Consider the following 26,529-nt stretch of genomic DNA (forward strand, 5'->3'; position numbering starts at 1 on the left):
TTCTGCTAATGGCGAGAAGCTTCATCGTTGTCTCATGTGTGGCCGGCCGTCAGGGGTGGTGAGTAAAAGCCAGCAGAGTTTTTGGGGTAGAACTAGAGAGCAGAGGTTAGCCATGAATGACCTGATGAAGACCAGCACAGCTGAACGTTTTGCTGCTAAATTCTGGGAGTATAAATCACCTGCACTTTGGCAAGATGGCGGCCTGGGTTTCACCTCTGACACGACTGTGTACAAGATGTTTGGGAAAGTTTGAGAGACTTACTGTAAATTGACTTGTTTTACTGTTGACTTGACTCAATTGTAACTCTCAATTGTAAGTTGTACTCTCAATTGTAAGTCGCTTTGGATAAAAGTTGCAAAATGACTAAATGTAAATGTAATGTAAATGTAAGTTTGAGTCAATGTTGATATATGTGACTTTATATAGTGCACAAATTTACTGCATTGTTTGCAAAACTATATTAAATATTAAAAATAGGGCTATTGAATGCTATTTTTTGGCTTTTAATTGTTGTTATAGCTAATATTGATACATGATAGATATTAAAATAATCACTCGTTAATTGGTACAAGTTATGATTAATGCATTACAACATTATAATGTACACAGTTTAATTTTTTTTAAAAGATACTTTTATTCAACAAGAGGGGTTACATTTATATGAAGTGAAGACAGTCATTTATATGAAATCTGTTTAAAATAAATGCAGCTCTTTAGAACTTCCCACAAAAATATTAAGCAACACAACTGTTTACAGCTGTATTTCTAAATATTTTCTTAGCACCAAGTCAGCATATTAGAATGATTTAAAGGATAAACATACAGTATATATGCACATCAGACATATGTGAGCACTGCTCTGAATGATTTGCTATGCCTTGTTAGTGGAGAGAACAAGTGATCTTTTTGGTCTCTCAAGGAGCATTTCTGTCATTCAACCTCACATCTCCGGTCAGGAGGTACAGAGGTCATGACCCTGCCTCCAATGGATTCTGGGAGAAGGTCTTTGTGTCGACAGAGGTGAGAGGATATCAGAGCCGACGACTGACAGACTTATCAAGGCCTTACAGCTCTGACACATACAAACACAAACAGGAAGAGCTTGATGTGTAATCACGGAAGTTTTAACTACTTAGAAGAAGACCTAAGATGATAGCCAATAGTAAAAAAAACGATATATACTAAAATGTTGTTGAAACATATTTATTTTATGATGTATATACTACAAATACATTTACATATGTATGTACCTAATAAAAATACAGTGCAGTTGTACTTTTTGCATACTATACTTACAGTGTGCTAAACTGTCTGGAACAGCTAATTTTGTGCTTAATTGTGCAGAAGTAGTGCTGAAGTCCAAGATTTAGAATATTTGTGTCATTCAGACCCAAACATACACATATCCATCTAAAGAGCCATCTAAAGAGGGCTGGAAATGAGATACATAACGTTTTGTAATTCTCAAGTGGAATTTGTTGATTCCTGCTTTTGACACAATCTGCTCTCAATTACTCTGCCCAGAGTTTAATAGATGCTTCAAAAACTCTCCCCTCTCAGATTGTTAACATCTACCACAACGTCTTTGGTTCAGAAAGAAAGGGCAAACCAGGATTTTTTTTTAATGTAATGTGAAGTTCATTCTATTCTATGAAATTTCTATCTTGACTGCTCTCTGAAGACTTTAGCATGGTAAAGGATATGACAATGTTAATGTATTTGTTCTTGGTGGAATATATATGTTACACTGCTGAATGTCTGCTGCTGTTGGTTATTGCCAGGGCCGGCCCAAGCCTTTATGGGGCCCCTAAGCAGAATTTTATTTTAGGGCCCCTCAGTGCCACCAATATGACTAAAGCTTGTTTATTCACACAAATCTACACCACTTTATCTAAACCACTTTGCCTGGTATGTGTAGTTTCCTGTGATTTTTTTTTACTGTAACAATTGCAAGCTTAATTTGCACTTAACATTTAAAGTCTTAATGTATTAAATGACATACTTAATGTGGTGAGCTGAAATGTAGCCAAATAAACCAGCGGACAATGCATTTACAGGACATAAATATTAATCAAAGTTGTATTTTTATTACAAGTTACATGGTTTTATAGCCTAATATATATTTAACAGCAGAGAGCATCTGTAAAACAACAACTCTTGATGTATATTTAGCCAATTGAGGCATAATGATATTGGAATATAATAGCACTCAAAGGTAAATAATGTTAGGTTGTTTATGAAACAGAAGCTTATTTCTTTTGCAAAATTATATACCCAGAAAAGGTACTTTTATGCAGAAGACAAAAACTTAAATCAAGTAAAATGACATATTATGTAATAAAATGTCTACTTGTTGATGTTTTGATGTTCAAACATGAACTTTACTAAAACAAAAACATACCTTACGCTACGCTAACCTATGAATGTCATTAGGCTATTCTTGTGGCCACGGAGCCCTAAGCCGCCACTTATTTCGCTTATGCCTCTGGTAATTACTGTTGTTGTAGATTATTGCTGCTGTAAAGCAAGTATATAAACATACACTGACACAGTGCTGTAAATATTTAAGACACGTCTGCAAAAGTAGTTTGTAAAATAACCTGAAGCAGATCTATACAGGTGGAGCTGGGGAAGGTGGAGGGTTTAAGAGGAGCTCTGAAAACAAGCTGCAATCTAATCAGGTGAATGCTAACTAATTTATGTCACATATTTGTAAATTCACATTTGTAATAATCAAGTTAGAATGTAGTACAATTAAATACAATTTAAATGTACTTCTGAATAACACAGTACAGTTATGATAAAGTATTTCTGCTTTAGTTTATTATTTCTTATTTAATCAGCACATCAGAATAAGCTTATTTATTTAACATAATCTTTTAAAATGTACTTTAAAGTAAAACTTTACAAAATGCAAGCCATGTGCACTCTCTGTAGGTACATTTAAGTGGTCTTTTATTTTATTAACATTAGATTTTGTGCAAGTACAGTTTTTCTAACACTTCTTTTTGACTAAACTAGATGTAAAAGTCCAAAATACTGCAAAGAATTCTTTTAATGGATTTCAAGACTTTAACTTGCATTATTATAATATGATTTTATACTACGAAACCTTTCTATTTTGTTTGTTTGTTTGTTTATCTTGCTTTAATTTTCCTTCTCTGTTACTTTCTCTGAGGTCAAGGTGTAATGTGTCTTGTCTCTCCGGGTGTGCACAGATGCTGAAAGTGTTTAAGTTCAGACCCCTAAAGTTCAGATAGCGGCATGTGTAACAGATTTTTTAACATTTTGTAGTTTTCTAAAACTGGCCTATCCACTGAAGCAAATGTAATGCTTCTTTCATGACAGCACAGGCCAAATTGTCACGTGTTACGTGGTCAGACTGCAGTGGACCGAATGCATGTGTTGACACATGGTCAGATAGTAGGGCTGCAGGCAGAGTGTTCATGTGGTTGGATTAAAGCTGGATAAAAGGGCTATAAGAGCTGTTTTCGGGTAATTTATTTGCACAAGCTACTCAGTTACGATGCTGTTAGCAGTGTTATATCAGTGTAGACTGGAATGTATACAGTTCACGGGTGCAATGGCACATCTGTGCAGAGATCCCATGGAGTCGTAAGGCTTTACCACTGTGAGTAGAGCACAAAGATAAACAGAGGCTTTCGCACAAATGCTTAGGGTTCGCACAAATGCTTAGGAGTTTCCTACACAAATATCATACACATTTATGGTGGTTGTCAGAAAGCCACTGTAACAAATAGGGTGAACACATTAACCAATTTCAACTTCATTGTTAAGCTATAATTTTTATGCCAGTTCTTATTGAAATGACTTATAAAGCCAATTTGATTCATCTTAAAATTTTAAGCAGCTGGGCTTTTCACTGTAAACAAAGTCAAAGAAGCTCATGTTTTAAATAAATATAATAATAACAATAATAATAATAATAATAATAATAATAATAATAATAATAATAATAATAATAATAATAATAATAATAATAACTGCATGCAGGAGTATGCATTTTATTTTGTTTTACAAGAACAAAGGCAATAATAATTAATGGTAAACCATTTATAATTAGTTTATTTTATATGGTAAGGTATTTTTTATATTAAATGCTTGAAAGTTTGTCAAACTGTTTCAAGTCATTTTTACAATATAAATATGGTTTCCTTATGACTACTTAATTTAGCACATCTCCTCAACAACCCAGATGATTTGAGCAATTATTCATGTCTTTAGGAAGTGAATCTCTTTCTTGTCATTTGTTTCCCAAAAGTGTTGCACCTCCTGACCTTCCTCTTGTTCTTTATAAAAGTATCTCCTAGAATTGCGCCTCTAAAGCGTCCTTTGGAGTATTTTACCATAATCATCTACAGATATGAACAATTTTACATGGATCATAGTGGCATTCACTTAGATCCGCTCGCAGGGATACAGCCTCGTCTCGAGAGCTTTATCACAGAGACAAAATTACCACATGACCTGCGTGGTTGGACCGCCTCAGAATTTCACAGATATTTTGCGAGCAGAGCGAAGGGTGCATCTTGTTTTCATTTGGATACTTCCATATTAAATAGCCTCTCAGATGTAGCCCATCAAATGGATCATCAAACACATGTTTTTCATCTTTTAGTCGATCATTTCAACTCAATTTGAATGGTTAGACTGTCTTAATCCACACAAATCCCCATGTGAGTTGGTAAACTACTTAACTGACCGCATGATTATCGCTACAGTGAGCACTGAAATGCTGTTCCTCGTTACACTAGCGGAGATCTGCGGCACCCCTTGCTGAGTTGAACCATGGGCTTCCTCCATGCTGTGTTTCCTCTCAAGTTGTGTGAGTGATACCGGGCCCAGTGGACCGGGTGATGACTGCTCTGTTAGCCAATGACCAGGTGAATATAGGCACTTATTAAAAACCTGTGCGCTTTCTAACTGAGTCAACCTTGGCCACCCTTGTGAGAATTGTCCAAATCAGAAGACTGGATGATCAGAGAAAAAACGTACACTATTGTGACATTCTGTTAATAGGGCTTGTTTTAAAGGAATTTTCCGGGTTACCGCAGAAAGTATTTTGACTTGTGTCTTTTATGGTGGCCAGTATGACCAAAACATTCAATCTAAATCTCAGTGGGAAGTGCCAATTGATGCCATTTCAAAGATGGAGGCAATTAGTCAGGTAAGACATCGTAGTGATTTTAATGCATATGAAAACGAAGCTGTTTGAGGAGTTGACTTACTGACATGCACTGTGTAAAGGTCCTAGATCACATATTTTTCACAACTCACGACTTTCAGAACTCTTTTATGTAGTTTAGTCCTTAACAGCATGGCATTAAATGTATAATGTAATATATAAAAATAACTTTTTTGGAGTCTCAGTGCCATTTTATGGTGCACATGTGTACAAATCCAAGACTTGAATGAAGTGTATTGAAGTTGGAAATTGTAAATTCAAATCTAATTCCCATTTCCGTCTTTGTCTGGAACGCGGTATAAGTATTTTTATATTATGGTAACAGTATACAGCATGACTGTTCACCTGCAGAGTTTAGTTCCTTTGCACACCTGCCTGTAATTTTCAAGTAATCCTAAAGACTCTGGTTCTAGTTGCATTAACATAGCCATTATATTAAGGCTGTGTTTGACCAACTACAGCTAGCCAAGTCTTAATCAGTCTTACATTTTTTAGGTTTAAAATGAGACCTTTTAGACTTATCTTTTATGTAAATGATACCTTAGTTCTTTATCTTCAGGATACAATAACTTGACTCTAGCACCAGGGGACTTAACTCTTGCTTAGAAATGTATTTTCATTGGCCAAAGATGTATCTTACTTAACTAGATTAAAGGCAAGCCACCTTAAATTTTTACAGTATACTTCCATTTAAAAGCATTAGTGCATAAGGTGCATAAGTACTTAAGGATACTTTTAGACGTATCTGGTCTGTTTTTTGCCATCTTACCAGAGTCAGCTAAAGAAATTTTAGAGCTTGGCCAGGGAAAAATAACTTTAAAACTTTAAAACACATTTAATTATATGCACACAATTTTTGGGGTAAGGGTTGTGGTTGGTTATGCTGCGGTATATATTGTGGTGGTTCAAAATTGAAATATCTGTGAACTGTTGCTGAAAGTTAATAATCTATCATATTGAAAATACGCCCTACACCTAATCCAATCCTAAACCTTCCTGATAGTGTTAACAAATGCAAAACTGATGTAAAAATGCATTTGTTGATGCAACTATACCATTTCAACTTTGTTTTACACAGATTTATGCTACTTTGTCAATAGCAAAGATGACATATATTATTTTGAATATATTTATATATATTTAATTAATCATAAACAAAGGTATTTATCATCAAAATTAATTCATTTAACTTATCCCCTGCAGGGTCACAGTTATCATCAACATGTTGATGATTGAACCTGTTCGTTCAGACTAAATATGAGTTTGTAAAAGAAGCAAAATGTGTTGCCAGTTATGCTCTCGCCTACATGGCAAGTCAATCTGTAAAAACTTTTTCTATGCCTTTACAAGATGAATTGAAATGATTTTCTGTTGTAATCAATAGCATGTCAAATGTTCTTGAGCTTATGTAAACCCATAATATTGCTTTAAACATTAGTAAACTGCATTCTAGTTTAAAATAAACATGTTTACCCTTACCAACCATCCAGCACCCAAATTTGAGTACGTCTGGATTGTATTAAGTTGAATTATAGCATAGCTGATTATAATTTGACTTCTGGGAAATCTACTTGGTAGTCTCGTGTTATTCGGTTTACACATTTTATCTCTATAGGGACCATTTTCCTTTGCTCACTGATGAGGGCAGAACTGATTTTTCTACATGCACTTAAATTAATGCACATGAAATCTCTGTTTTTTGGTCATGACCTTTTCTTCCTCAGAAGAAGGTTTCTTTGTCAGGTCAATTTTAGAGTAACTAGGAGTAATGAGTTGTATTAATCATTTGTAATGGCTATATGTTTCATTTCAAATCACTTCCTGAATATATCATGTTGATACAATAATTCTGGAAGCAATTCATTGTGCCACAATATATGAGGTTGCCCCTCTGATCAGCCTTACAGGCTCAGTATGGTTAAAGTTAGGAGTAGATTTGTGGTTAGGCTTATATGTCAGTCTGGCAGGCACAATATGGGGCAATTTCCAACAATGAGCATTATCAACAAACACAGTTCACTTCATAACTGTGACAAATCGATGTTTGTACTCTACTATGAAAAGAAGAAGCTTGTTTCATATTTATTTTGGATGTTGTTTGTCCTCATCCTGCCTTTGTAGTTTTGGTCTTGGCTCTCTTAAGTTTTGCCAGAAAGCAGTCCTTTATTCTTGTGAAATTTGTTGTTTTTCCCAGAAGCTAACTACAAATGCTTCAAATGTTTTGATTGTCCAAATATCTGTAGGATCGATCTGTTGGATCGCAGATGTTGTCCAGTTGTGTAAAATACTTAATCATTAAGCCAAATTTTTTTTTTCTGTTCATGCTCACTAATTCCTTATCTTGGCCCTTAAATCTTCGGATTTCAGGAGGAATGTCTTCTTGGGTGTGAAAACTACACTTAGAGCACTGACATAAATATGTCAGACTCAAAATCTCTTTGTTAAGTCGTTATTTGCGAAATATATTTTCTTAATAGGAATTTTGCTGTGTAAACAGAATATTTTCTCCTCTGTTAGACCCCAAATATATAATTCATATTTGTCTTTGACATGATACAAGAAAGATTTTATATTTTTAGCTGACTCTTTTCAAATAGTTGATTTTTGGCAAGTTGCATGGAAACCAATGAAAGTCTACTGGACCACAAACACAAAATTTGTACATCCTTTCCAGAACACATTTATGTGTTGGAATTTTTAATGCACATTTATGACCATAAATGAGAAAAAAGCAGTTCGAGTAGTTAAAATGTAAATCAAACTGACCTAAACGCAAGGAATAGTTACCAATAAAAATTTTACTTTCTCTGACGAATAGACTAAAATTTAATTTATTCACTAATAATCTTCCTATATGTATATAGCTGTCATATTGCTTTAAATAACTTTAAATACTGTAAGTACAAGAAAAAAGGACTACGTTTGCAGTTTGCAGTTTGCAGACTTGACAGCCTCTGGCCCCTTTGAACAATTGTTGCATGTCCAAAATGGAATGACTGGGAGTGACTGAATGGCAAAAATCACACCCGTCACAGCACTTCTTTATTCTCATGTTAAATGAAAACATTTGTTTGCTAGTAGTGTTTACTGAGGGACATATCCACAACAGCGAGCGCTGAATGGTTCGGGTGTTTGTTCTCTCTGCACTGGTCTGTTATACCTACATGAGACACTCATATACCAAACAGGTCGATGAATCATTTTACACACGCACAGCTACCACACCAAACTCTTAGGGTGTGTATTTTAGATTCTGCAATTCTGCAATTAAAAATAAACCAATAATAAACCAAACAAAATAAACTGCAGCAATAAGATCCTGTTCGCATAACTCGAATGTGTGTAATTTCTGCTTCTGTGTTTGTATTGCATATTTTGTTGGTCCATCTGGAGTCCAGAATAACTTCCCTTTGCAGGGGGCCTCTTCATAGCAACTCTGTTGCTAAAATATGTTGATGCCACAGCCATCGACAGGCAGTTCAAGGCCTGTTCTGGTTTCAAAAGCATTTTCCTCATAATATCGGGCCGGATCAATCCGCCTCACTCTTATGTCATCAGTGCACATGGGCCGTCTTCTTTTGATATGCATGTAAATACCGCAGTCGCCCTAAACCCTTCAGTCAGATGAAGGAGTCGACTTTACAGCCCATCATTTCTCCAGAGACTAACAGTTTGATGCGATCACATGATAGGTGCAGACCCCAGTGTCCCCCCTCTGGAACCACGGAGGAATGAAATCAATTATGTGCACATAGACGAAAACATACTTCACAATTATATGCAGAATTCTCAAGTATGTCTTTGAGGAGACAATGGATAGCATTGTTCAGAAAGATAAACATACCTCTAAAACTTCATTATGTGGCTTCATTCATGCTTTGCTGGATGTCAAAGATCCAAATAAATCAGAAGATGGAGAAAATGCTCGGCCCTTTTATGGGGCGTTCAGTATTTGTTGTTGAATTATAAAGCCTGTCATTTCTTAGCGGGGTGTCTGAAGGAGACAGGAAGATCAGATGGCCGTCTTGGAATCTGTGGACAACTCATCCCAGATCTAGTTTGCATATGGTCAGACATATTTTTCCACTGCTGTATTTGTGTTTGTGTGCACAAGAAAGAGAGTGAGAAAGAGAAGAAAAGAGATACTAGCTATTCCAAAGAAAACATTGTTGTGGTATATAGCAAATTTCCTGTGTAGTACCGCTTTACAGAAAACATCATACTATTTACTGCGTGTCGTCATTTTCTCCACAAGACGTGATGGTGCATTTTTGATGTGTCTTGGCAACTGCTGTGAATCCTGATATGCTTCACTCTTTCTTCAAGCTTCTACCTAAAAAAGGACAAAGGCCTTTTCACAGTTTTGTATGTTATGTCAGCATATTTGTGGGTTTTCCATCCGTATGACCTCACTTAAATGGGTCGTTTTTAGATAAAAGAGTTCATTGTTCAATGGTTTTAGTACTCAAAACCTTCCCAGTAAAAAAAAAGGCCATTTATTTAAAAAAAAAAAACAAAGAAAAGAAACTTTTATTTCTGGTTCTGCAGCATTCTAAAGCCAGACAGTTATCGATACATAACTGCCCACAATTACATGTCATCAGTTTTCCCTCTTCCATTTAAATGGTAATTCATACTTTATTTGAGGTTTAGTGTGTAATACAAAGGTTGAATCAATATAACTGAAAAGTTTGGGATCAGTAAAAAAGTTAGGATTTGGTTATTTAATTATTATTTATTTATTAATCCTAAAGAATCCTTTGCCATAACAGGATTAAATAACATTTTAAATAAAATAAAAAAACAACTGCACAATTTGACTTTTTATTCATATAAATACAGCCTGGAGGATAAAATCTTTTTTTTTTATCTTTCTTAAACTGTCCTTTGAAAAATAAATCCTCTTTTTCAGTCCAGATCAAATCTGTAGTTCAATATCAGTCCCAGGATCATTTTTAAGTATACAGTAGATATGAAATGCCAGAAGAGATGCCAGCACCACATGCCTTTATTAACTGAGTAACTCATACAGATCAAATTTTTCACTAATACTATAATGATGCACTTCCAAACTTAACTGTGTTCTGTAGTGCCAAAGGAAACATGCTGCGGTACATGGCCAAGCACAGGAGAAGAGAATCAGAGCACTTCTATTGAAAGTGGCGGTTTTACTGTTGACTAATAGAAGCTTGCTCTCACTTACTGTTTGAGTTGCTCTCTGATGGGTGAAGTGCTTGAACAAAATGTTCTTTAAAAGAGATGAATCACAAACAGAGTCATATCGAAAACAGACCAGCATAAATGATATGAATTGATTTTAGGTTTAAGAAAGATTTAGGTTTCCTTCATTTTATTTAAATAAACAAATATCCTAATATAAATATACATGTATTGAGAATGAAAACCCACGTAAGTTATTTTAGATAATTAATTTGTATTATAATCTACAATTCTGGTAAATACAGGTAGGTTTGTGATTAGGGATGCGACAATATTATAACCTAGTATTATTGCTGATAACTGATAAATGGCAGATAAAAATGTATAAATAAATGAAAATTAAACACTTAAAACTAAAACCAAGTGTTTTAAATGTTAGAAGTGAATATAGTTATAACATTAAATATGTACCGTTTTGGATGTTCATTTTGATAAAGATTATGTTTAACAAGTTTTTAAATTAGTGTTTTATGACTTTGAAGGTAATCTTCAATTGTTTAATAATTATGTAATAATGCATCTTAATGTATACAATTCTAAATGAGAACAAAAAAAGGTTAAAAACGACATGACGGTGAGTAAATGATCTATTTCTGCTGTCTGGCTTCTCTATTATTTCATATGTTCTTCAAATATTTATGTTTCCTTTTTAGCCTTTCTTCCTCCTGTTGCTTCATCTTCATTTTAAGATTTATAGCGTTGTCATATACAAACCCTCTTTATAGTGGCATAACAATAACAATCTTTCATTCCTAATGGAAGGGGAAGAATTATTGAGCTGTCAGCGAGTATTATTCTCAAAGTTATGAGCACTTGGGTTCTTTTGACCTCTTAAGGACAGTCTTTGAAAACACAAAACATATGTACACATAACATAAGATATTTATGCGTGCACGTTCACTTCCCTGCATGCGTCAAATACACAAGCTGTATACTATAACCTTCTTCTGTACTGTATATCTACTGTATATGTGTCCACTTTAAACAGTCCACAAAAGAAGGAGTATTTACATGACATGTATCGCATGGAGTCTCGATATTGTCTAGAACTCTAGGGGTGCTAAAGCAGAAGACCACAGAAACAGGATATGCAGCTTGAATTTTCCAACGTGGGCCAGAGATCTGTCTTCACCGGCTCATTCTCCACTGTCTCCACTCTTCTAAACAATGACACCCTCCCTGCTGAGATCCCCTCTGGGCAGCTTTCATATCAGCGTTAGCTCTGTCTGTTCAGCTGGGTGACAGAAATGTCTCAGACTCTGGGGCCGTCCAATGGGAGTGCTGTTTACAGCCTGTGAAAACACCAGGTCGCCACATCTGGAGCCATCTGGAACCACCCAACCTGGAGATCTCCCCCAGTCTGTCTACATATGCACAGCGTCTGTCTTCTCTAGAGGTCAGGAGGATACACGCAGACGGTTGTTCCCTAACCTTTTTTGTCTCAAATACTCCCACAGGCCTATCAGTTAGCATTAAAGGGATAGTTCACTCACAAGTAAAACTTCTGCCATCATGTACTCAGCCTCATGTCGCCTGGATAAAGCAAATTCAGTTTTTTCCTCTCTATACAATGAAAATTATTGGAGCCCAATGTTTTTGGACCCTGCAGTGATGACCCAGTGGTCAGAGGAAATCATTTTGAATGAGCTGGACAAGTAAATCAAATTAGGTGGTTTATTAAAGTGGCAAAAAAAAACATTTACAAGTTTAGATCCAGAGTTTAAACAAAAATTGTACTACATGGACAAAATGTAAAGCTGTTGTCAAAAAATATCTATAACATATCTTCTTGTTCATTAGAGACCTTAAGGGTGAGACAATTTACCTTTTTCAGTGAACTTTGCAGGCTTTACCCTTATAACCAACACCAAACCTTACGCACTTACTTTAATGGACATGTATTTATTAAAGTGACCACCACCAGAATAGTAATAAAAAAAAACATTGCATACTGTGAAATTAAAAACAAAAAAACAACAACAAAAAAACAAGGCACATAAACTAGGATAAACAATTTAAACTTTTGACAGTTTTAGGGCCAGTCATCAGACAGTCTAAGTATTAATAAATTATGCAATTAAGTCATAATAATGTTCAAAAATATTCTACTCATAATGATGATACATTTTGATTGATGCTAAATATTACATATGACAGTGCTGCAAAATTATTAGTTATTAATTAATAGTTAAATAAATAGTATTTAACATATTAATTGACTAATTAATTATTAATACAATACTAATTGTAAAAATTATCTTTTGCTGGTGAGAGTCTGTATGGTCCTTTTTTCTGTGGCTCAGAAAACCAGATGACATCACTGCATAAAACTGATGTACAGTCAAACCAAAAATTGTTAATTCAACTGTGATATTGATCAAGCAGTGGTCTACCAGTAAAATGTACAAATAATGTCAATAATGCAAAAGGACAATAGTAAAAAGCCAATTTTTGGTCAAAGGCTGTAATTAATTGATACAGTGATGTCATCGTCCAGCCCAGTTCAGTTTAAATAGTTTCTGTCCGATCAAGTCGATGATATCGCTGGAAAAGTGTCAGCAGCAAGGAACCAAAACCTGGAAAAAAAATTGGGAGAAACTGAGGGCTCAAAGGTCATTCACATTTTTCCTTCTCATACTAAGATTTCTATGGATTCCCTGAATCTTTTCACAAGATTAGCTGGTAAACTCAAATACTCCCAGTAACCTGCTGGTGTATCTGGTTGGGTCTCACTGGTTAAGGTGATCCTTCGCTCTTTCTCTCTATGCTTTGAGCCCAGGGTTGCAGGAGAGTCTTTCGGCCGGTGGCCAGCATAATGAGCAGAGGGAATGTTTTCACAACTGGTGTGCATTTTCCCTTCACTAGAGGCTTACTTATATACAATAGCATTATTTTCAGAATAACGAGCAGGCTCCAAGGAACTCATGAACCACGTTAGCAAATACAAATGCTGTACCTGCATTTCATCGTCTCTGTTATTTCCCAGTTCTTGTGCCATTAAAGCAGTTTTTAAGAATGCGACTTTATGGAGTAGCAGAAACGATCGGTAAGATAAAGGCTATATGATATCGTGTTCAGTGTCTTTACTGTGTCATGCTGCAACTGTTAAGAAAAAGCAGAGAACAGTGGGAGATTTACAGGGTAGTCAAAAAGGGGTCTTTATGATAATGAACAGATAAATCAGGTGGGAGTCTGGGGTACCAGCATGCAGTTGCCCCTGGTATCAGAGACTAACCATCTTTGTGTGCTGACTGCTATTGGCCCGCTGATGAATTGCTTCTCCTTCTTAAAGGAATACTGCTTAGTATAAGACGAGAAGTTTTAGTTTCATTCCTGTAACTTAAATATTTATTCTTTTGGCAGGTTTTTAAAACATTAATGTATATGTAAGTTTCTAGCGATTCACACCCACAGCCACGTTGTTGCTAGGGCTAAAGAAATGCTGCAAAACACAACACTAGCAATGCGAAAGTCATGGATTCAATTCCCAGGGAACCCATGAACTGATAAAATGAATTGCAATATAAGTTGCTTCGGATAAAAACATCTGCCAAATACATAAATGTTAATGGTGTGTTAACATTCATTGATTCCCTCATTAATGAACTCATTAGTGACAGGAGAGGCCAGAGGTAAATATTATTACTCCATATATAAACTCAATGGATTTGCCTCCCGTATGTGTGTCTATATAAATTTATGAGAACATTTGGCCAAGCTCAGCTCGTTCATCATAGGTGTGCTTTTCATGATATCAAGCTCAACAAAAGTTTGTGTTCTTTGCCAAAGAGGTGCCGTTTGTATTTTATTTAAGGGTATGATCCTCTGTCTCATGGAAGAAAAAGGGGTAAAAATGATCAGTCTATTCTCCTTTACTTATATCTCATTTTATTCGACAGCTTGTTTTGATGCCTTCAGCTGTTAAGCCAAAAACTGCAAGCCAAAAAGACCTGGAGTTTCATTAGTGAACTTATGAAATATAATTTACTGCATAATGACTTATCAGGCTTTCCAGGAAATGTGACCTTAATAAGGAGAAAATTGGCTTCTTCTCTAATTGTAAACCCTACAGCTGTGGATGCACCTACTATACAAACCCTAACCTGCACATTCCATAAAAGACCAAAAATGTGTCTTTGATATAAATGATTTCAAAAAGAATAACAATGCTGTCATGGGTTGTTTTAATAAAGGGATATTAAATATAATTTTCTAAAAGGTCTAGGTCATGCTTTTCTCAGAAGTCTAATTATTACATTCTTTGGTTTGAATCTAAATAACAAAACACAATCAGTTATGTGTGCACTGACACTGAACCTATTTCCAGTGCAATCTATTTGATTAGATATTGTACATCAGTTCACCTGGTGATCTCAGACCTGTTTTTCGTTATATTGTAGTTCTCTCTTGATTCATTATGCTGAGTTTCATAATGGAGTTTTCACTTCATCAGAGCTTTATGGTCACTAAATCAAGAACATTTACTGTAAACCCAGAACCGCTCATACCTTCCTGTTCAACCTTTGCAGGGCTCTTTGAAGTGAAACACCGGGTGTCAAAATCAAACCCTGTTGCTCATCAGCTCAAATGAGCTGTTTATTCCAATCAATGCCATAAAGTGCCTTAATTTGAATCCAACCTCGGTCCAAATCAGTTATTATAGCCAAACATAATGTATTCTGTAATACAGATACTATTATGCTATTTTGGCAATGTATTATAAATAGACTCTGTGCCAGGAACTGACACATTTCAGTGCGTGCCGTACACATTGCTATTTACTTTGACACTCAGGTTACATTATTAGTAGTTAAGTAAGGCCAGGCTTGTGAATATTGAAGCAGATTTTGTGGTACGATCCTGTCTGTGGATGATTATTTTATATTAAACGTCATATTCTGTCTGGGAGATGCAAAGCAAACATCTTCTCACACGGGATAAGTCAGGTTGTGTGTTCCAACCTGTCATTAGAATTTTCTAGCAAAGCGTGACTCAAAAGATCAGGCTGTAAAATGGTTTGCCGCTCACCTCTTGAGGCCATACGCTAACGACATGATAAGATTATAGCGGACCGGACTCCTTCCAACCACATCGGTTACTTAAAAAAAAATGAGCAGAGAAAAAAACACGCTGTATTTCGAACTCATCCAAGGGAGAGAACTTTTAAATTCTGCCCTGCAATCTTTCTGGGTTTAACTAAGACAGCTATTGTTAGAGACAGCTGTGAAGGATGAGGCGGCCATTTCAGCTGACCAGCATCCAGTTTTTTATGATAAACTGCTTCAATAAAAATAATTATGTGCGGTTTTTGGAAAGCAAATCGATATGGAGCGTTTTCTGTGTTTTACATCAGTTGCTTTGAAGTATTCAAGTGTTTACAAGACAAACACTAAAATAAGAAAATAAAAATGTGAGACTTGCCCTTTGAAAGAAGCCAGGCAGTTGGGCTCTTCTGACTGGAAAACCCACAAAAGAGTTTAGGTGTCACCGCTGTGAGTTGTTCACAGGCAAGTGCAGCAGAATATTTTCTTCATAACATGCAAAGATCTAGGTGTAAACCTAACTGTACTTGATTAGATTTGCTTAGAGCTGTTTAAAAGCATCAGCTCATCTGTTATGTGGTTTGTTTTTCATATGTTCTTAGAGGAGTTCAGGAAAGACTGCATACTATAATCATTTGACTGATTCATTGTTGCAGTTCTTTAACCACGTGTAACTGCAGCTGAATAGCTTATATGGATCATATTAAATTAAAATCAGGACCATGGCTGTTTTGTTATACTGGGCTCTCTAGAACGTGCTCCATGCAAAATGTCTGAGCATTTGATTTCCATTTATAACCCCCATAAATAAAAGTCTAGGCAGACACTTGATTTATTGTCTTTTATCTATCGTGAGAGATGTCTGCGGACAGTAGCAGGAAAAGAGGGCCGTAGAGACAGATATCTGCACTAAAGTTCTTCCAAGGAGAGAGATACAGCGATCACTGGAATACAGGGGTTCAACATGGGGTTATAGATTTAAAGATCAGTTTAGAAATGCATCAGAACAACTTTTTTATAGAAAAACTAATGCACAGTCTGGTAAAGAATTAAATAAAGTATGTCTTTTTTTGCTGTTGTTGCTGATAAAGTGTTGCTGATTATTGAATGATTATTGAATCAATTACTAATATTAACAATGATAAGTAAAAAAATAAACTATTTCTACTACATTCAAAATTCACATTGAATTCAGTGTATAACTAGATGTTACTTAAAAATTATTTGAGAAATTTAAAAGCGTTGCAGATTCCTTAGTTCTTTCTTGGCTATCCAAGGTAGTATTTACAGCCAAAACATGCTCACTATTTCAAATTCTGAAACATTTAAAGACACCATAATGCAACATAATAGAAATTCACCCTAGATAAGGGGTGACCAAACGTTTTTCTGGAGGGCCACTGTCCTGCAGAGTTTAGCTTCAACCCCAAACACACCTCAACCAACTAATCAAGATCTTTTAACTGCTAGGTAGTAGCTTGTTAGAGCTAAACTTTGCAGGACATTGGCCCTCTAAGAACAGATTTGGACGTAGGCATATATATTCCATAGGCAGATCTTTATGAAAGTGATGCATATTAGTCCTGGTAGGTAGGTCCTTTGAACATCTGCCATCACTGTTGTATAAATCTTAAGTCTTCTATTTTTCAGATAGGCCTAGCGGGTTAATTTAGTCATGGTTTTCATCCGAGTCTTTGATCTTTGTTTAACTTTATTTTTTTAACAATATGCTTTTCGAATCAGATGTTGTCATCTTTATTTCCAGCAGATCAAGAAGAGCATGTTTGGAAAAGTGTACTACCACTATGCTTACGCTACCATGAGAATATTTTTACAAATGATTCATTGCATAGTAGGCCTATATACATTGTTCTCAGTATGAACATTTGTAAATTTGCTGTTTTTAGTGTAACCAAGAAAAATAGTTTCATATTAAGGTGTAAAAAAGGACATCTGTAATTCAAGGAGAGAACGAACGCTTTCTATGTAGCAGTTTGAGACTATTGGTTGGTGTTGGCGGCAGTGGTCTGCAGCGGAGCCTTGATATCTTAAGATGTTGATCAGCCGTCTTCATCTAAGTCTGGTCTGAATTTGATCTTGGGTGGGTGGGTGGATAACGAGGGGGCAGTAACGGCTTTTCCTCCTCTTTTCACACCCTTACTGCCAAATGAGCCTGTTCTCTGGTGTTAAAATTAACTTCTTAACATATAACACCTGTTCAATTAATGTCCAAGGAATTCAGAATAAAAGACCCCCTTAATTACACATTCTCAGGCCTCTCCTAATACAACACTGATGGAGGGCGAAGCCCTTTTTCAAGCACCTGACAATACTTTGCAATCAAAGTGTTAAGGAATTAATTAACGTCAAGTCTTTTGAAAGCTAGTGTAAATGTTATCAAGGGCTGGTTCCTTTTTATGTACACTCATGTTGGTCTCAAAGCATTCACAAAGGAAATGTCTTGCATGAACGTGCCGGATTTCATTAACTTGCTGCATTTAAAGTTACGGGCTGTAGCTGCAGAATATTTGAATGACCCAGATGCTTTGTGTGCGACTTTTTTTGAGATGAATGGTCAAATACTGTAACTAAAGATCTGATTAAGGTTCATTTGTATTGCACTTATTAAAATAAACTAGCTTTAAACTATGATTCCTTGCGTTTGCAGTTTTCCTGTAGTTTTACATGGTAGTCGTCTTTGTTGAGTCAATGATTCACCTTAATGAGCAAGTCTTTGAATCATTCACTTTACAAATTCTTTGGATGCGTTGACAATCATGGCCTCTGATGCTTGTTAAATGCATTAATATAAATGTGAAGGTATTGGGGATGCTATCTTCTGGTGAAACAAAATTTATTCGACAATACACTGATACACTAGTATGTACTAGTGAATACTTGTTAAGTGTACATTGTTGTTCACTTATTATTGATTTTACATACATGCCATGTTGTAATAATAGTAATTTGGAAATGTCATATCACGTGGCATTCTTACTCTGTGCTGTTCATGTCCTTGGAGTTATCTATGGATATGGTTTCTATGGCAACACTATTAACGCTGAATAGGCTGCAGCAGCCAGGTGATACAAGTTGTAGCTTACTGAGAATTCCTGTTAATCAAGTGTAGTTACGAAGATGTGGATTTTTACAAGTTAGAATCTCGCAATTATGATAATTACGACATTATGTGAACGCTCTTTGAGGTATACTGTGGAATAGAAATGTGTACTTAAAATTGTGAGTTATGACTGAAGTGAGAAGAGTTTTCTGAAGGTTAGAGGATGAACAAGCAGATTTGTAGAGATATTCATTGTATCAAACTAGCTTAACAAACAGACTTTTGAATTACCATTGGGTTTTACACTAACATCTTTCTTCAGTTTTCACCATGAGGATTTATTTTTAATACTTTAAAGCATGCAGTTCTTAGATAAAAGTGTGCTGAAAATGGTCAAGCGCAAAGACATCGAATTGCAATGAGTACGCTATAATTGCTAACAACCATGTTTACTGATCAGGCTTAATTGTTTATTTTGAGATGTATTAATTCTTACTTTGTCTATTTTGCAAACCAGCATGTTTTAGTTAGTGCAGTTTGGGTTTTAATGTAAACTTGTTGACAAGCATTATGGTGGTTTCAATAAGGAGAACAGGAAGTGAACTCTACCTCCAAGCATATTTGGCAAGGGTAATTTCAACAGATAAAGATGCATAAGCTAAAAGTGCCTGACCCAGCTTTTCCCTGTGATAAATCTCCCACGCCCAGATCATGCCCTGTAGAGGGGAGCCGATGTTTATGCGAGACATTATAAGGGTGTTGGTATAGATTACCACAGATCGTAGAGCGGAGTGTGCAAAATGTCTTCCATATGACATTCACATCACATCATAGCTGTCAGTCATTCAGTTCATGACATTTTCACGCAGACCATCATTTCCATTTTTTTGTGTGTAAATTCCCCAAATGCTAAATAGCACCAAATATAGTGTGTTTGCATGATGTTATGACAAATATTGTACTCGATATGGTTGCAAACTTTGAGACTTTGTAGTATAATCAGGTTTTATGTGAGTAATAAATGTTAGAAATTAATCTCATATGCCTCACTTTTAACACAGGGCCTGTTGCAAAGGTTGGGGTAGAAGTATGTCTTTTTCCTACAAATAAAAGCTTGTGCGCATTAGAATAATTTAATTTCTGTAAAAGAACAATGTGTACAGTATTGTCTGAGGGAAAATGTCTTTATTACACCCAGTTGTTTGGCAAATCAAGAAATGCCATACTTTACTTGCTACCTAACTTGATCAATTTGATGCATAACATCTCAGTGGGAAAATGAATCCAGAAGGTCTCAGAAGAGCCCTTTCCGTGTAGATAAGACGCAGAGCATCTGTGAAAGGTCAGAAGTAACAAAAATAGCCAGAAAATTAACAAAGGTCACTTTTGGTCCACTATAGTAAGGCATATGAAAAATGTTTTTATCAGGCTAAATTATCTCAAATTGATCAAAGCAACTAATCCTGCTATATACTGTGTTCTAGTGGTGGCATCTTAAATTATGAATTTATATTGTCTATACCAGGGATGTCTAAACCTGTTCTTGCACTGACATGCAGAATTTAGCTCCAACCCTAATTAAAACCATCTACAGATCCAACTTCCAGGCAAGGGTTGAGACTAAACTCTGCAGGACTTTGGCCCTCCAGAAGCAACATTGGACAGCCCTGATCCAAATCATTCAGTATTTAAATTATAGCTAAACTATTCCAATGCACACAGACTTTTGTAGTGTTTTCTTGTAGTTCAGTAGAGCATGGCACTGCCAAATGCGTAATGTAATTCAGCTTTCTGGTATCCACTAAATTCAGCTTTCTGCTAGTCTACTTTGTGAGAAGTCTTTGTGTTTGTTTGACCAGACCTATATGATGTCATTTTATTACTATTATGCTGCAGAAAAGGGACTTTTCCTTGCAAAAATTGTCTTTCCTTGTGTCTGTTGTAAGCGTCTTTTCCCACCTCTCTTATCTGGGGGTGAAGATCCCAGAGAAGTTTCCACCAGAGCTATCAGGCCTGCTTGTGGAAAGGGATGTGTGTAAGACTCTAGCATGCAGTGACTCTCCCAGCCACTAGGTGGTTCCAGTGGTGTATACAGTTCTTTGTGTTAGTGCTAATCAGGTTCATTTGTAACACCTGTGGACTGGTCTATTTAAGCAAGCTTCTCTCAGTGAATTATGTTCAGTCTTGGACCTTTAATGGATGTATTTTTTGTTCCCGAGAAAAGCTGTTTTTTCATTTACGCAAGTATTCTGCTGCCATTTTGTTTTCTGTACCTTTTGTGGAAGCTCGGCTTCTGAGTTTTGTTGTACTTTGTTAAATACCCAGTAAACACCTTTTTTGTTCAGCAATCCAAGCCTTCTGAATGTTACTCCTCTGCTCTTGGGTCCAACTAAAATACATGTCTGCTATGGCTCAGTGAGGAAAACCTCATTCCCTCAACTGAGAGACCTGTGTTCGATCCCAGCGCTTGGCACCCCATCACAGCAAGACTGAACCAAAAAGATGGACCCAGCAGAAGATGCTACTTCCAGTGCTGAGCATATCCTTGCTGCTCTTTCTGACCAAGCCTCTATGGTTCACAAACATGAACAGATGTTAACTGAGATCCTTCAGCAGTTAAGTCAGCTGTCTGCCCATCCAGCATTTACCACTCAATCCACGCCAACGGATCATTCTAGACCTTCACGGACTGACTTTTTACTTGAGCCCAGGCTACCCGCACCAGAGAGATATGATGGGAACCCCAGAGAGGTGTCGAGGGCTTCATTACTCAGTGTTCTCTAGCTTTCGGCCTACAACCTAACAGTTTTCCAACTGAGAGCAGCAAGGTGGCATACATAATGACTCTCCTTACAGGAAAGGCGCTGGACTGGGCAACAGCATTGTGGGACCACCACTCACCACTCACTGACAATAGTGATCTGTTTGTTGCAGAGATGAAGAAAGTATTTCATCATCCCCCTAGTGGAGGAGATATTGACCACAGACTACTTCAAATTTCTCAAGGAACACGGAGCGTGGCAGAGTTCGCTATTGAATTCCGCACTTTAGCCACAGAGAGTGGTTGGGACCAACAGGCCCTAAGAGCAGCTTTTCACCATGGTCTCTCCCCTGCACTAAAGGATGAACTGGCATTTCGTGATCCAGCTCCTGACCTGGAGTCCTCATAGCCATTGCCATCAGAATAGACAACCGCATTCGAGACCGCAGACAGGAGCGCCACAGGGACGTTGGAATGTCTGAGCCCCAAATTTCTAGTAGCACCTTTGAATCACCAACACCTTCTATGAATCCTGAGGAACCCATGCAATTGGGAAGGGCTAGGTTGTCACAAGCTGAAAGAGACCGTCCGCATGAGGAGAGATGCTGCCTATATTGTGGAAAACCAGATCATTTCAGGTTCAACTGCCCTGAGTTAATGGGAAAAGGCAACTCTCGTCCAAGGAGAGGGGGCTGGGACGAGTAATTAACTTCCCCCGACCCGGCAGTCTCTGGGGTTTCACTCCATGTTTCACTGCATCTGGGTAATCAACGTCACAAGTTGTGGGCTTTCATTGACTCGGGAGCTGCAGGAAATTTTATGGACTATGCTTTGGCTAAACACCTGAGAATTCAGCCTCTTATAACCCAAAGACCTTTGACCATAACCGCATTGGATGGGAGACCTCTGGGTTCTGGCCAGGTAAGCCAATACACACCACCTCTCCACATGCTGACTAATAACCATAGTGAGAAGATACAATTTTATTTGATCCACTCACCAGAGTTCCCTTTGATTCTTGGCTACCCATGGCTGTCTCTTCACAACCCACACATAGATTGGACATCTAGAGAATTAATTGCTTGGGGCACTAATTGTGGGGATTCAGACCTGTCTCTTTGTTATTTTTTCGAGTTCCCGAAGACATCTCTGAACTCTCGACCAGACACTCCCAAGTCACTGCCTGCTCCTCTCCGGTCAACAGCCCAATCCATAGAGGTACGAACTATTCCCAAACTTCAACCTGTGACCTCTAGTAACTCAGTGTTGTCTTCTCAGTTATCTCGAGTCCCCCAGAATATACAGATCTCTGTGAAGTCTTCAGCAAGACCCGTGCTGCTTCCCTGCCACCTCATAGACCCTATGACTGTGCAATCAATCTATTTGCAGGAACCTGTCCTCCTAGAGGGAGACTGTATTCACTCTCAGCCCCTGAAAGAGCCGCTATGGATGACTATATTAAAGAGGCACTTAACAGTCAATTCATTCGCCCATCTACGTGCCAGCAGGAGCTGGATTTCTTTTGTAGCAAAGAAGGATGGTAGTCTTAGGCCATGCATAGATTATCGTGGACTTAATAGCATTACGGTAAAAACCGCTACCCCTGCCACTCATGACTACGGCCTTTGAACTTCTACAGGGGCAACCATTTTCACAAAGCTTGATCTTGAAATGCTTACCACCTTGTTAGGGGTAAGGGCTGGTGACGAATGGAAGACTGCTTTCAACACCCCCAACGGACATTATGAATATCAGGTAATGCCTTTTGGGCTAGTCAATGCACCAGCAGTATTTCAGGCACTTATTAATGATGTTCTACGGGATATGCTAAACAAGTTTGTGTTCGTTTATCTTGACAGATATTCTTATCTTCTCCCGTTGCTATCAAGAACATGTCCAACATGTACGATCTGTCTTGTCTCAACTGCTAATTAATGGATTATTTGTCAAACTAGAGAAGAGTGAATTTCATGTGTCTACCGTCTCTTTTCTTGGATTCATTGTTTCAAAGGGCAGTGTTCAGATGGACTCCAATAAGTTTAGGGCAGTGCTGAACTGGCCCCAACCACGCTCTGTCAAACAGGTCCAACGCTTCTTGGGGTTTGCAAACTTTTATAGGAGGTTCATTAGGAACTTTAGTTCTATTGCACAACCCCCTTACTGCTCTCACCAAGAAGGGATCAGGCTCATTTAAGTGGACTGATAAGGCTAATCAAGCTTTCCTCCGGCAAGCAGCGCTTCACTTCTGCCCCCATCCTCACACTCCCAGATCCTGAGTTGCCCTTTGTAGTGGAGGTGGATGCCTCAGATGTTGGGGTCGAACAGTTTTATCACAGAGAGCAAGGTGATGGCAAGCTCCACCCTTGTGCGTGTTTCTCTCGGCGACTTCTCCCGCTGAGAGGAATTATGACATTAGTAACCGGGAGCTTCTGGCTGTGAAGTTGGCACTAGAGGAATGGAGACATTGGCTGGAGGGAGCTAAACACCCATTCCTTATCTGGACAGATCACAGGAACCTCACGTACATCCGGGAGGCCAAGCGGTTGAACTCCCGCCAGGCTCGTTGGGCCCTATTCTTTAACCGCTTTGACTTTACCCTCTCATATCGTCCAGGTTCCAGGAATGCAAAGCCTGATGCCCTCTCAAGGCAGTTTGACCCACCTGAGGTAGAGGGCAGACCCGAACCAATCATACCCAACTCCAGAGTGGTGGCATCTATCCAGTGGGGACTTGAGGTGGCAGTTAGGAAGGCCCAACAAAGACACCCTGTTCCAGGCAACTGCCCTCCAGGTCGTCTGTTTGTGCCCAACCCCATGCGTTCTGATGTGTTACAGTGGGGTCATGCTTCTCTTCCTTCGGGCCATCCTGGGAGTACAAAGACGCTGAGACTCATCCAGAGAAGATTTTGGTGGCCAAATATGCAGAGAGACGTTCAGGCTTTTGTCAACGCCTGTACAGTTTGTGCTCAGAACAAGGAGCATGAGAACCCACCCTCAAGGCTTACTGCACTCACTACCCATCCCTACACGCCCCTGGTCACATATATCATTGGACTTTGTTACAGGTCTACCAAGTTCTCAAGGTAACACAGTAATTCTGGTGGTGGTGGACAGATTTTCTAAGGCATGTCATCTCATACCATTACCCAAGATTCCCACTGCAGGTCAGACAGCAGACCTACTAGTGAAACATGTCTTCAGAATCCATGGATTTCCCCAAGATATGGTCTCCGACAGGGGATCTCAGTTCACTTCTCGGTTCTGGAGGGCTTTCGGACGTCTAATTGGAGCATCTATTAGCTTGTCTTCTGGGTTTCACCCTCAGTCAAATGGGCAGACTGAGAGGGTCAACCAGGACATTGAAAAGACTCTAAGATGCCTGGTTTCCAACAACCATTCTGCCTGGAGTTCCCATTTGATCTGGGCTGAATTTGCACACAACACTCAATATCATTCATCCTTACGCATGTCTCCTTTTGAGTGCCAATTTGGTTTCCCTCCTCCCCTGTTTCCTGAGCAGGATCCTGAGGTCCGGGTTCCAGCTGCTGCTCAGTTAGTGCAGAGGTGTCGACGGGCATGGCAGAAGGCTAAGGTAGCCCTACGTAAGGCCACTCAAACCCAACAGAGGTATGCAAACCAACATCGGAGGGTTGGACCATCACTCAGACCAGGTCAGAGGGTGTGGTTGTCGACTAAGGATCTACCGCTACATGTTGAGTCACGGAAACTAGCTCCTCGTTTCATTGGTCCTTTCAAGGTTCTCAGAAGGGTCAACCCTGTGTCTTACCGTCTCCTCCTACCCAGGTCCATGCGTATTCATCCCACTTTCCACATCTCTCGTTTAAAGCCTGTTTTCTATTCTCCTTTGTCCCCAGCCAGGAAGCCACCCCCAGTACCTCGCATTATTGGTGGTCAACCAGCTTACACAGTGCGCAGACTTCTGGACTTTCGCCAGGTCAGAGGGAGGAATCAGTATCTTGTTGACTGGGAGGGTTATGGCCCAGAAGAGCGGTCGTGGGTGCCTGCTCGAGATATTCTCGACCCAGACCTCATCAGGGACTTCCACCGTCGTAACCCAATTCAGGGAACGTCAGGAGCCGTTCATAGAAGAGGGGCTCCTGTAAGACTCTAGCATGCAGTGACTCTCCCAGCCACTAGGTGGTTCCAGTGGTGTATACAGTTCTTTGTGTTAGTGCTAATCAGGTTCATTTGTAACACCTGTGGACTGGTCTATTTAAGCAAGCTTCTCTCAGTGAATTATGTTCAGTCTTGGACCTTTAATGGATGTATTTTTTGTTCCCGAGAAAAGCTGTTTTTTCATTTACGCAAGTATTCTGCTGCCATTTTGTTTTCTGTACCTTTTGTGGAAGCTCGGCTTCTGAGTTTTGTTGTACTTTGTTAAATACCCAGTAAACACCTTTTTTGTTCAGCAATCCAAGCCTTCTGAATGTTACTCCTCTGCTCTTGGGTCCAACTAAAATACATGTCTGCTATGGCTCAGTGAGGAGAACCTCATTCCCTCAACTGAGAGACCTGTGTTCGATCCCAGCGCTTGGCACCCCATCACAATGTGTTTCCCCTTACATTGAGGAAGGGATCAGTGATATCTGCACAGCCTGTTGCCAAAGACAAGAGTTTATGTCACATATACAATTTAATTGGTTATATTTACCATTACGTGATGAAAAGTTCCCTTTTGCTCATGTTTACTTTTTTTTTTTTTTTTTTTTGTGAATTTGCTGATTGGTTTTATGATGACTGCTGTGTGGATGGTGCTTCATATCACTTCTCCGTTTACAGTAGACAGATGTTTTTGGGTTTTTTTTACATGTGAAATTTTACTTAAATGTATCTAGTATGACCACAGCTGTAGGGGTCATTGACCAAAGTTATAAATTATACATAAATATATGCAATTCACCCACCGTTACCCTCTTTTCACAGGTCCTCCAGGAAAACGTGGAAGAAAAGGCAACCCTGGTGAGTGCCTGTACATGACACACAAGTTTATACATATCCAATAGTTTAAAAATGACCTGAACCTAACCTAAAATTACAGCAAAACAAATGCTAAGCAACTTTCAGCTGTTCTCCAAGATAAAAACTGTCAAGATCCTCTCATGTGTTCCAGACCTTTCATTTTTCATGTCATGTTTGATTTGTATTTCATTGAGGAACCATTGAACAGATGGAAATGTCCGTTCATATTATGCGGTTAGGAAAAGGCTTTTCTCTGTGG

The 26,529-nt window shown here is 38.2% G+C and overlaps 1 pseudogene; it reads left to right on the forward strand.

Annotated features, from left to right (window-relative positions):
- Nucleotides 1-26,529, forward strand: part of LOC122326003 — a 74,968-nt pseudogene that overhangs the window by 27,766 nt on the left and 20,673 nt on the right.

The sequence above is a fragment of the Puntigrus tetrazona genome, chromosome 21 (genome assembly GCF_018831695.1).
Source record: "Puntigrus tetrazona isolate hp1 chromosome 21, ASM1883169v1, whole genome shotgun sequence".
NCBI lineage: Eukaryota > Metazoa > Chordata > Actinopteri > Cypriniformes > Cyprinidae > Puntigrus > Puntigrus tetrazona.